The sequence below is a fragment of the Cebus imitator genome, unplaced genomic scaffold, assembly GCF_001604975.1.
Source record: "Cebus imitator isolate Cc_AM_T3 unplaced genomic scaffold, Cebus_imitator-1.0 Scaffold100, whole genome shotgun sequence".
Lineage (NCBI taxonomy): Eukaryota > Metazoa > Chordata > Mammalia > Primates > Cebidae > Cebus > Cebus imitator.
The window spans coordinates 6,183,072-6,196,034 of NW_016107415.1; positions in this window are offsets into that span (position 1 = coordinate 6,183,072).

Consider the following 12,963-nt stretch of genomic DNA (forward strand, 5'->3'; position numbering starts at 1 on the left):
TTTTTTCTAATTTTTTGGAAATGGAGTCTCGCTCTGTCACTCAGGCTGCAGTGCAGTGGTGTGATCTCAGCTCACCGCAACCTCCACCTCCTGGGTTCGAGAGATTCTCCAGCCTCAGCCTCCCATGCAGCTGGGATTACAGGCATGAATCACTATGCCCAGCTAAATTTTTTTGTATTTTTAGTAGAGACAGAGTTTCACCATGTTGACCTGGCTGGTCTCGAACTCCTGCCCTCAGGTGATATGCCCGCCTTGGCTTCCCAAAGTGCTGGGATTACATGTGGCCACTGTTTTTCTTGGACCCTAAACTTTATAGACCAGTGCCCTGCCCTTTGGCTCCCACAGCAGTTGCCACCACCAGGGGTTCCACCACTTCTGTTGCTACTAGACCAAGGATGGAGCAGGGAAGCCTGGAACTTATGTGTGCACCAACACCAAGATCCACCACTGCTTCTGTGGGAGGGAAGCAGGCCGTGCACACACAGCTTCCAGCTTCCATTACTCTAGCTGAGAGGTGCCTACCCTCAACAGTGTCAGGCCTGCATAGTAGCTTCCCTGACCTTATTTGAGCATTTTGGCTGTTATCTGGCATTGTTCTGGGACTCCAACCCCAAGTAGCTGGTGATCTGCCCATTGGCTCCTGAAGAAGTTGCTCCGACTGTTGGAAATCTTTCTGCTGCCAGGGCAGGGAGGGAGCAGAGAAACATGGCACCTTAGCACACCCCAAGGAGGAACACTGCTGCTGCCCCTGTGAGAGGAATGTGGGAGCAGGCCATACCCCCTAAGCTGGCTTCCTCTGCTTCTGCCACTGAGGGGGCCCACCTTTTCCAGTGAAAGCCCTGCAGAACATTTGCCCTGCTCCTGCTGAACCATTTCAACTATAGCTTAGAGCCCTTCTGAAAGCCCAGGTCCTGCAATTCTGTGATCTTCTATGGTGTTCCCACTGCCAAGTGTTCTGCTGCCAACTTAGCATTCTGAGCATTCTCCTTGCCCCCACATGAGAGTTCTGCTGGTACCTGGGACTAGCCTGACCTTCTTTATCACAGCCAGCACTTGAAGAACAAGTCCACTAGATCCAGTCCTAGTCTAGTCCCTCCACAAATCATATATGCTATCTAGTGGGCCCTTGAGGGACCTGGGGATTAGAAGATTGCCTAGTCCTATCCACCACTGTTGGCACTGACCACTTTCCCTGTGGTCTGAAGTCATTCTGACCCAGCCATCCAGCACCACCACTCCTGATACCCATGTGCATGTACCGAAAGGTAGAACACCTCTCTCATCTATATGAAGCATCAGCATTCCACACTGGAGAATGGGTGAGCCACAGAGCTCTCTGTATTGGGCTGAGTGAAGAGGTTCTGCTCCAAAATCACTCCCGTGAAGAACCACGGGACAGGCAGTTTACATGGCTCTCGGTTACGCTGTGGCCTGGAGATAGATTATAGTGTGTGTCTGAACTGAGTATCACAAGCCTCAGGACAGGGATATGATAGGGAAACAGATTTCCTTTTGGCTATATAGAACCTGGAGTAGATGGCAGCTTCCTCACCACCCTACAGAGACCTTGATGCATTTCATCAGGAGCTTCCTCAGCCATTTCCATCAGGGCTAGTACCTGTGTTCATCATCAGGATATTTGTCGGCAAGCCAGGTGATCCAGATGTGCTCAGCTTTGTCCTCCCATGCTAGACAGAAAGCTAAGAGTACTAGGCATTCCACTGTCTAGCCCAATACCTGAAACAACAGAGTACCTCACAGGAAACAAAGATCAAGTACATACCCATTATCTTTTGCCACAGTCAGTTTTATGCATAGACACCAACTACTGGCTTAGAGGTTGAACTGCATAACTTAATAAAAACTGCCAACAGAAGTGTACAGGGCTATAGCAGAAAAGCCAAGAGTCCCTACCCAACATATTCGACAGGCACCCACTCAATGGAGGAAAAAATTTCAGTCTAAATAAAAGTAAATTAAAAAATAACAAAGTGATAGATTCAATAGATGAGAAGCAAACCAACGTAAGAACTCTGCACCATAAAAAAAACTGAATGTTGTGACACCACCAAAGGATTATACAAACTCTGCTGCAATGGACTCTAGCCAAAATAAAAATTCTAAACTAACAGATAAATAATTCAATGTATAGATTGTAAAAAAATTCAATGAAATCCAAGACAAATTTGACAACTAACACAAAAAGATTGGAAAGGCAATATAGGATAAAAAGAAGAGAGAGATATATTAAAAAAAAAAAAAGCAAATAAACAGAACTTCTAGAAATAAAAAAATTCACTAAAGAAATGTCAAAATACATTGAAAGCTTTAAAAATAGACTAGAGCAAGCAGAAGAAAGAATTTCAAGGCTTGAGGATAGAATTTTTGAATTAACCAAGTCAGACAGAAATAAGAAAAAACAAATTCAAAGAAAATGAACAAAGCCTTCAAGAAGTTTAAAATTATGTGAAGTGACCAACCTATGAGTTACAGGCATTCCTGATGATTTTTTTAAAAGTAAGGAATTTGCAAAAGATATTTGAGGAAATAGTTCAATAACATTTTCCTGATCTTTTTGGAGATATAGATATGCACATGCAGTAAGTTTTAGAACATGAAAAGGTTCTCTACAAGGTAAACATCACCAAGGTGTATAGTCATCAGATTATTCAAGATCAACATAAAATATTATTGAAATGGCCATACTGCCCAAAGCAAGTAATAGAGTGAATAGACTTCCTATGAAATTACCAATGTCATTTTTCAGATGATTAGAAAAAAAATCCTAAAGTTTATATGGAACCAAAAAAAAGCCCAAAAAGCAAAAAGCAAAAGAAATTCTAAGAAAAAAAAAAAAGAGAGAGAGAGAGAGAGAGACAAGACATTGCTTGAATTTAACTTGTACAATTTATTGCAACCAGACACAGTATGTCCCTAGTACAACGTTAATCAATGAAACAGAATAGAGATCTCAGATCCCAGAAATAAAGCTACATACCTATAACCAACTGATTTTCAACAAAGTCAGTGAAAATGAACAATGGGGAAAGGACCACTTATTAAATAAACTGTGCTGGGAATGCTGCATAGCCATATGTAGAAGAATAAATCTAGACCTCTATCTCTCACTATATACAAAAATTAACTCAAAATGAATTAAAAAATTAAACATGGAACCTGAAACCATAAAAATCCTAGCAGAAAACCTAAGAAAACTCTTCTTTACATTGGTGTAGACAAAGAATGTACTGCTAAACGCTCAAAAGCAAATAAAACAAAAACAAAAGAAAACACATGTGACCTAACAAATTAATGACCTTCTGTACAGCAAGAGAAACTATCTACAAATTACAGACAGCCTAGAGAATGGGTGGAAATACTTGCAAGTTATGCTTCTGACAAATGAGGAATCTACAAAGAACTCAAACTGCTCAACAAGAAAAATTCCCACATCAGTGTTGAAAAGTGGGCAAAGTACACAGACATTTCCCAAAGGAAGATATACAAGTGACCAACATGCATACAAAAAATTCCTCAACATAACTATCTATAAGACAAATGAAAATTTAAATCACAATCACACAGCAGTCAACTCGCTATTAAAAATTCAAAAAACAATTAATGTTGGTTTGGATACAAAGAAAAGGGAATACATACACACTGTTGGTGGAAATGTACATTAGTACAAAGTTAGAAAAACTAAAAAGTATAGAAAAACATATTGATATTTCTTAAATTTAGCTCTCAAAGAACTAAAAATAGAATTACCATTCAACCTAATAATCTATATATAGCCAATGGAAAAGAAATCATTATCTTAAAAAGACGCCTCCATTCATGTTTATTGTAGCACTATTCACAATAGCAATGTCACTGAATTTCTGGAAATGGAATCAATCTAAATATCCATCAGCTGTTGATTGCATGAAGAAAATGTGGTACATATATACCACAGAATTCTAGGCAGCCATAAAAAGGAATGAAAACTTGTCCTTTTGTAGTAACATTGATAGAGCTGGAGGCTATTATCCTAAAGAATTAATTAAGAAACAGACAATCAATACCACATGTTTTCAGTTATAAGTGGGAGCTAAACAATGGGTACACATGGATATAAAGATGGAAATAATAGATGCCTGACATTCTGAGAGAGGAGGGTCAAACAAGAGAGAGGGTTGAAAAATTACCTGTTGGGTACAATGTTCACTGTTTGAGTGGTACATGTACTAGAAGCCCAAACCTCACCATTTTGCCCTATATTCATGTGATCAATTTGCACATGCACCCTCAAATCTAAAATAAAATAAGTACTTTTTATCATGTTTTATGGATGGTAAGGGTGATATGAAAGAGCAGTACAGCAAAATTAAAGCTTACTTCATTGGAATCTACAACTAATCAAGAAGGTGCAATAGGGTCTGGCATGGTCTAGTTTGTTAATCTTCAATTAAGAACTACAGAAAACATTTAAAAGTATTTGAACAGACTGAGGGACACTGGAAGTTCATGGAGAAAATTTGAAAGTTACTATTGCTCCTGTTTTAAGTTATTGTCTCGTTTGATCTCTGTTCATTGATAACCAAGGCCATCTACGTAATTGGCAGGAAACAGGGCAAATGAAAACAGATTCGTTGTTCTAAAAGCAGAAAGAAAGGTTTCATTAAAAGTACTAAAATATCACACATTTTTCTTTCTTCTATGGTCTCTTTATTGATCTATCTTGTGTGCGTTTGTGTTTCTAATTGGCTGTTCAATGGCATTCTAAGGAAACGCAAAATATAAACAAATTAGTGAAATTAACAGTTCATCTTTTTTTGTGCAATGTCAATTTTAAATGTAAATATAAAAGCATTTAACTCACATGGAGATTTACCATAATTATTATATTTTATACAAAATTTACTATTTTGTTCTTGACTGTTTGTTCACTGTTCATGTGAACAATATCCTTGAGCTTGGATACTGAAACCTATGCACAAACTGACTCAATTTTTACTTATTTCTTGATGTACACATGTCCTGCTAATCCTCTCTATTTCAACTTGCTGATGAGTATGAAAGGACTAAAAGAAAAAGGAAATATGAATTGCACTCTTTCCATTTTCTTTTGTTATCATTCCCTGTGAAAATGTTTGGCTAATATAGGAAAGTAGCAGAAGTTCAAGAGAAGATATGACAGGTTTCCTTGATAATTCATTTATCTTAGAATGCCAGTACCTTCTTTTTATGTTTGAATAAGTTCCAATTTGAGAGCAAAACTTGCTCCTTTAATGCTGTCAGCACCCCTGCTTACCAAGCTGTAGATAGAACATGCTTATCTACATGTATTTCCCTTGAATCTTATTGATATTCCAAGTATTATGGGCCCTATTATTGGAATGCTCTCATAATGCATCACAAATGCCACTGTACCTTGTTTTTTTTTTCTCATCATTTTGCTTTTATGATCTATGCTTATAGGTAACTAAGGGATCATTAGATAACCAATTTTGAGTGTAATATGGAATTCTACCACATTAACATATCACTATATAAATCCATTACCATATTGATAATCTTGACAATAAATTTATTTTATATCTTTAGTTTGCTACTGGTAGCAATGTTGCAATAAATGACTTTAAGCATATTTCCCCATAGTTTTCATAGATTAATTATACTAGAAGTGGAATTTACAGGTCAGATGCAGTTATACCTTCAATTTAAATGCATATTGATTAATGGCTCTTCAAATTGTAGCAGTTTATACTTGAGTCAGGAGGGCGTGAGAGTTTCCATTTCTCATTTTTACCAAAATATGTATATATAAAATTTTTAATGTTTTGGACCAGTCTGATAATATTTAATGGTAATATAGTTTGATATGCAATTCTTTACTTTTTAGTTAGGCTGAACATTTCTTGATATATATTTACTGGCCATCCATTTTTTTGAAGGCTCTTAATATTAGTTATACAGTTTCCTTTTGAGCTATTTTTTATTGATAATATATAGGAAATTTATATCTATCTATCTATATATATATATTCTGGTTACTAATCCTTTGTCAGTTTTGTGTATTGTCTTATATTTAATTTCTGTTTACACAATTATCCTGCAACTAGTTTGATTATTGATAATGTAGTCAAATTTTCATGCTTTTAAAAATATTTTTTAAAGCTGAGGCTTTTAAAACATATCTGTCTCTAATCTGATGTCATCTTGGTAGTCTATGGTTTTCTACTGAAAATTGAAAGCTAGGGTTGGCAAACTTTCTGTAAAGAGCCACATAGCATTTTTCACTTTGATTTTATGATTTAGATATGCCTATTAAATATTTGTGTTAAATTGGTTGTGTTTTAGATATGCCTGTTAAAGAGTTACATGTATTTTTTATCCAATGTGAAAAATCAATAGCTTTTATCAAGTAAATATAATCAAATAAGTCATTTTGTATTTGGAAACAATTTTACCATTTTAGATGGTGTGTTCAATATAAAATTCTTTTACTTGTATACTTATTTTTATCTTTTTTGACTTTTCTTAGTTTGATGTAGTTTTCTAATTTCTCTTGTTTGGCCTTCCTCATCTTGTTATATGTTTGTATATACATTTAATATATTAAAAGGCATACCTGGGGCTGGGCATGGTGGCTCACGCCTGTAATCCGGGCACTTTGGGAGGCTGAGGCGGATGGATTGCCTGAGCTCAGGAGTTTGAGACCAGCCTGGTCAACATGATGACACCCTGTCTCTACTAAAATAAAAAATAAATAAATAAAAATAAAATTAGCCAGGGATGGCAGTGTGTGCCTGAAATCCCAGCTACTTGGGAGGCTGAGACGTTTGAACCCCAGAGGTGGAGGTTGCCATGAGCCAAGATCGTGTCACTGCACTCCAGCCTGGGAGACAGAGCAAAACTCCATCTCAAAAAATAAAAGGGCATAACTGACAGAACACCTGAGTCTAATCAGGAACAGTAAGCTGCTACAGAAGAATGTATGAGTCTTATCAAATCCCGCAGTATCTTCCACATTCTGTTCTCTAGTATTCCTATTTTATAATATTTGAATTTCCCCCCACTTTAGTAATTAACTTCTTTGTAGTTAAGTCATTCTTACACTTACTAACACATTTATTTCTTATTTTAGCATTACTTTCTATATCCCAGTTTATCTATATTTAATAAGGCTATATTCAAAAAGCTTCCTACTGAAATCCAGGCTCTAATAATTTTTTAACTTGAAACTTGATTATTAGAATTCTCAGTTTGTTTTTCATTGAAATGACTCTAATTAATTCCCACATTGAAGATATTCCTTAGTATCTTCTATTTTGTTGACAATACATCTGCTATCCATACAAATTTAAGCCTAAGTAATCTTTCTGTCTTGCTAATTAGATGTTCCCTTTGTCTCTGATTCCACATCTCTAATGTCACATAATTTCCTATAATCTGCCAAGTTAAGACTGTTATTTTTTATCTTCTGATGGAATCATGAGTTCTTCAAGAATAGGACAAGATTTTTATTCTCTGATAATTGCAATTTCATTTTTGAACATTAGATTGTTTTCCTTCACACTTTTAATTTATTTTCTTTATTTCTGGAAATTGTATTAGGTATATTGTATGTCTTTTCCATCAGAGCTCTATGGGTTTTGGCCTTTCTTTCACATTTCATGTCTCTATATAGTTCTATGTATAATTCTGGATAATTGCCTGAAATCAGTAACCCCCCCCCCAAACTATGTTTAGTCTACTCTTGCTTGCACTGTTCAATTGATGTTCAATTATTAATGTCAGTGACTATTTTTCCTCATTACACAAATTTAATTTAGTTCTTTGGGTAATATAGCAGTTATTTTTAAACTAATATTTATAGTGATAGCAAAGCTTTAGGGGGAACAAAAACAAACAATACTATAACAACTTTGAAGTAAAATAAATGTATGTGGTGCCTCTGCCTGAACCTACTAGCAACTCTCCAACATATCTCTTTCAGGCTCTGTGGTCCCTCTCTGCTCCTAGAGCTATCATGGACAGCCATCTGAAACTTTAGCCCTTTCCTTTACCCCATGGTTCTGAAAGAGGCAAGTGTGTAAAGAGTATGATATTCATAAGATAATCGTAGTCATCAAGGTCCCTGAAATTTAGTATTAGTTTTGCAACTACATAGATATCAACATTGAATTAAGTGATTTAGAAGGCCTGTTTTGTCTTTACAATTCAATAACTGAAAACTACTTTTATTCCATAGCCCTAATTATGTTAAATCTCGTGTAGCCTATGCCCTCATCTTTCAACATGATCATCAGGTCTAACTTGATGGGTGTATATGTAACATTGACAAAACAAAGAACAAAATAATAAAAGAACAAAGCCAGATGTGTTTATATATGTATAATATTATATATTATATAATATAGTATATATATACACATAAATATATACTATATTTTTACATACATATACATAAATATATACATAAATTATATATTAATAATATATAATGCATACGATATATTAATATGTAATATATATAATATATAATATGTTATGTATTATTATGTGATGCATAATATATAATATATAGCAATAATATATATTATATGTAATATAGCAATATATGTGATATAATAATATATAATACATATGATATATAAATATATATAAATACTTGGGAATAATTCTAACTAATGAGATGAAAGATCTGTACACTCAAAACTACAAAAGATTGATGAAATAAATTGAAGAAGATAAAATAAATTGAAAACAATTTTCTGTGATAATAGATTAGAATAATTAATATTATTAAAACATTTATACTACTCAAAGTGACCTACCGACTCAATACAATCACTATCAAAATTAAAATGATGTTTTTCACAGAAATAGAAAAGTTATAAAGATTGTACGGAATCAGAAAGACCCTGAATAGCCAAAGTAATTCTGAGCAGAAAGAATAAAGCTACAGGCATCATACTCCCTGATTTCAAAATATACTACAAAGGTACAGGGATTAAAACAGCATTTTATGGCACATTTATGGCACAAAAACAGACACATACACCAGGGAAACAGAATAAATCTGCACATTTATAGTGAGTTTTCAACAAAGATGCCAAGAAGGCAAAATAGGGAAAAGACAATCTCTTTAATAAGTGGTATTGGGAAAACTGGATATCTCATGCAGAAGAATAAAATTAGACCCATAATCCTGAGTTCCAATTTGATTGCACTGTGGTCTGAGAGACTGTTATGATTTCCATTATTTTGTATTTGCTGAGGAGTGTCTTACTTCCAATGATATGGTCAATTTTAGGATAAGTATAATGTAATATAGTGATGAGAAGAATGTATATTCTGTTGATATGGGGTGGAGAGTTCTGTAAATGTCTATTAGGTCCGCTTGGTCTAGAGCTGACACATACACACATATGTTTATTGCAGCACTGTTCACAACAGCAAAGACCCAGATGCCCATCAATGATAGACTGGAAAATGAAAATGTGGCACATATACACAATGGAATACTATGTATCCATAAAAAGGATGAGTTCATGTCCTTTGTAGGAACATGGATGAAGCTAGAAACCATCATTCTCAGAAAACTAACACAAGAACAGAAAACCAAACACCACATGTTTTTACTCATAAATGGGGGTTGAACAGTGGGAACACATGGACACAAGGAAGGGAACATCACACACCAAGGCCTGTTGGGGGTGGTAGGTAGGGAATGGATAGCATTAGTAGATTACAGGGTGATGGATGCAGCAAACCATCATGGCACTTGTAAAACTATGTAACAAACCTGTACATTCTGCACATGTACCCCAGAACATAAAGTCTAATAAAAAAAGTGATAAATTAGAAAAAAAAATTAGACCCATATCTCATACCATATACAAAAATGAGCTACACAGCAATGGAAACAGACAGCTGAGTGAAGTTATCCCCTAAGGAAAAGGAGAAAACAGTTGCAAGCCATTTCCCTCTTAAAGGGTTAATATTTTTCTTAGTCTGTGTTGTGCTGCACAGAACATCACAGGCAGGGTAATTTATAAACTATAGAAGCTAATTTGGCTTACAGTTCTAGAGGCTGGGAAGTCCAAAATCAAGGGACTGCATCTGGTGAGTGCCTTCTTGCCACATATATCATGTGGCATCACTGAAAAGGGAATATATACAAGAGAGAAATAAAGAGAAAGAGATAGAGGGGATCAAACTCATCCTCTTATCAGGAACACACTCTTGGTGGGTGATCACTAACTCACTCTTGGGTTAGTGATAACTAACCCACCCTAAGATGAGGTCATTAATTCATTCAAAAGGTCAGAAACCTCAAGCCCTAATCATCTCTTAAAGGTCCCATTTCTCAAGACTGTTGCATTTGGAATTAAATTTCCAATACTTAAACTTTGAGGAACACATTCAAATCATAGCAATATACAAAATAAATAAGGAAGTCAGTCAACTGTGTAGCAATAATAATAATCATAATAATCTGATTTTAAATATGGGCAAAGGCCCTGAATAGACATTTCTCAAATGAAGACCTACAAATCACCATCAAGTATATGAAAAAATGCTCAATGTCTATTATCATCAGGGAAACATACATTAGAACACAGAGAGATATCACTTCATACCTTTTAGAAAGCCCACTATCATAAAGATGAAAAATAAATGTTGCCAATGACAGAGAGAAAATAGAATCTTTGCACGCTCTAGGTAGTAATATAATATGGCATAGTCAGTATGAAAAACAGTATGAAGTTTGCTAAAAAAATTAAAAATAGAACTATTATATAATCTAGCAATTCTACAACTGGTTATATATCCAAAGAAAATGAAATCTGTGTGTCAAGGAGATATCTTATTGCAGCATTATTTATGGTAGCCAAGATATGGAATCAACGTAAGCATCCATTAATGGATATCTGAATAAAGAAAATGTAATTTATATACAGAGTAGAATACTATTTAGCATTAAAAAAGGAACAAAGTCCCGTCATTTGGGATATGAATGAACCTGGAGAACATTATGTTAAGTGAACTATGTCAGGCACAGAAAGACAAAGTGCTATTTATCAATTCAACAATCTATCCTTCCTTTTTATTCTCATGAAAACATCGTGTGGTGGGTAAAGTGATGTTCAATGAAGTATTCACTGTGTTTACATAGACGGTGTTACATGATCTGGAATACACCAGCTCACAGGAGTTAAATGCAACATTTTTGGAAATTTTCTAAGCTGGTTTTTAAACTATTGGAAGGTTAAAGTTTGTCATGCTGGGAATATTTACACAACTGAAATTGACAAATACTGCCTTTTTTTTTTTTTTTTTTTTTTAAAAAAAAAGCCGGTCTGCTAAGATACCGCTGGACAGAATGATAGAAAATATAGTTATTTGTTGATTATTTCTTAGAACTTATTTCTTCTGATTCACTATTAAATGAGCACATATCATGTTAATGAGAACTGAAAAAACACTGTATTTTAAAAAAACAAACACAATCCACATTTCTAATTTTTTATGTTTTTCTTGTTACTTTTTGATCCCTCAAAACAAGATCGCTTTTTCACATATATGATAGCATCTTCCATTTTGGGGGAGAATTTTATCTTGCTTACTTGAGGTTTTTTATATTCTACTATCTCCATGACTTCATAAAAAAAAGGGCACTTCCAATATCTAGAAATCCTAGGTAAAGGAAGACTTTCAATAAATTCCTTATTTCTCAGATACACATTTTTTAAAAAGACTTTTAAAGGGCTAGAGAAAATGTGTGTATCTGTGGTGGAGAGAGGTTTACTTTAAATCTTGAGATGTCTAATTTAATTTTATGAAGTTGTAACACTAACACACATTTTACACATTTTTCTGTCTTGTCAAAACCAATTTTTAATGTATTAACTTGTACTCATTAACCATAGAAAAATTCTTTAGCATTGATGGTCTTTAGCTATTTTTCTATTTTGCAATACTAATTCCTTCCTGACATTCTTAAATAGAGCTATTGGTTTCTAATATTTGTAAAATGTGAATATATGAAGTCAGGCACATTGAGCTGTCTAAAGCCATTTCTTCTTCATTTGTTATCAGTTCCTTATAAATTTTACTACTCACCAAACAGAACTCTTTGTTTTGTTATAATCAATACATATTTTCTCTGAATGCCTTTCAAGTTATTGGATGCCATCTTCTTAAATTCAACATCACATTAATTCAATAATACATTAAGCTTTACAAAAGAAAACAAACTTCAAGATTGATTGATTGATACCCTGACTGAATTCAGAAAGTATCTTAAGATAGATTTCAAGAACTTCAAATTACTACCTTCTGGATTTAATCTGGGGATCTTGAATTTGTCGGTAGCATTGGCAAGGGTTTGCAGGAAAATCATTTAGAAGGTATCACACTAGTCCTGCACAAAGAACATGCCAAACCATCAAATCACATTCATTCTCTGGTCACAGTCTATAAACCACTCCAATCCCTCCCAAAATTTCCAGCCTCCCTCCCAAAGAAAATGCCACACAACTAAGACTGAACTGTTATTCTTTCTAGTCAGCAAGAAGTTATTCTGGTAAGGATAGGGTCTCTATTAAATGATGACTTGTTGAGCCTCTAGGTATTGGTTTACAAATACCCAGTTTACAAAAGCTTGTAATGAGTTTACAAAAGTTTGTAGATTTTACCTTACAGATTTATTAGTGGCCTTTATATTTCATCACAAAGAAGGCATTCTTTCTCATGGAAATCTACCTGCTCCATGGTTTAATATTTGTCCTAATTATAACATTTCTAGTTAATATAGCTGAAGCGTAGGTTATGCATCACTTTATGATTACACTACCAGCACTGTACCATCACTGTACCATCATGCCCCATCTAGTCTATCATCTGCTCTGACATCCCAGTCCCTCCCCAGTAGATAGTACTTGAAAATCTTATTTGTCCTTTTACTCCTTT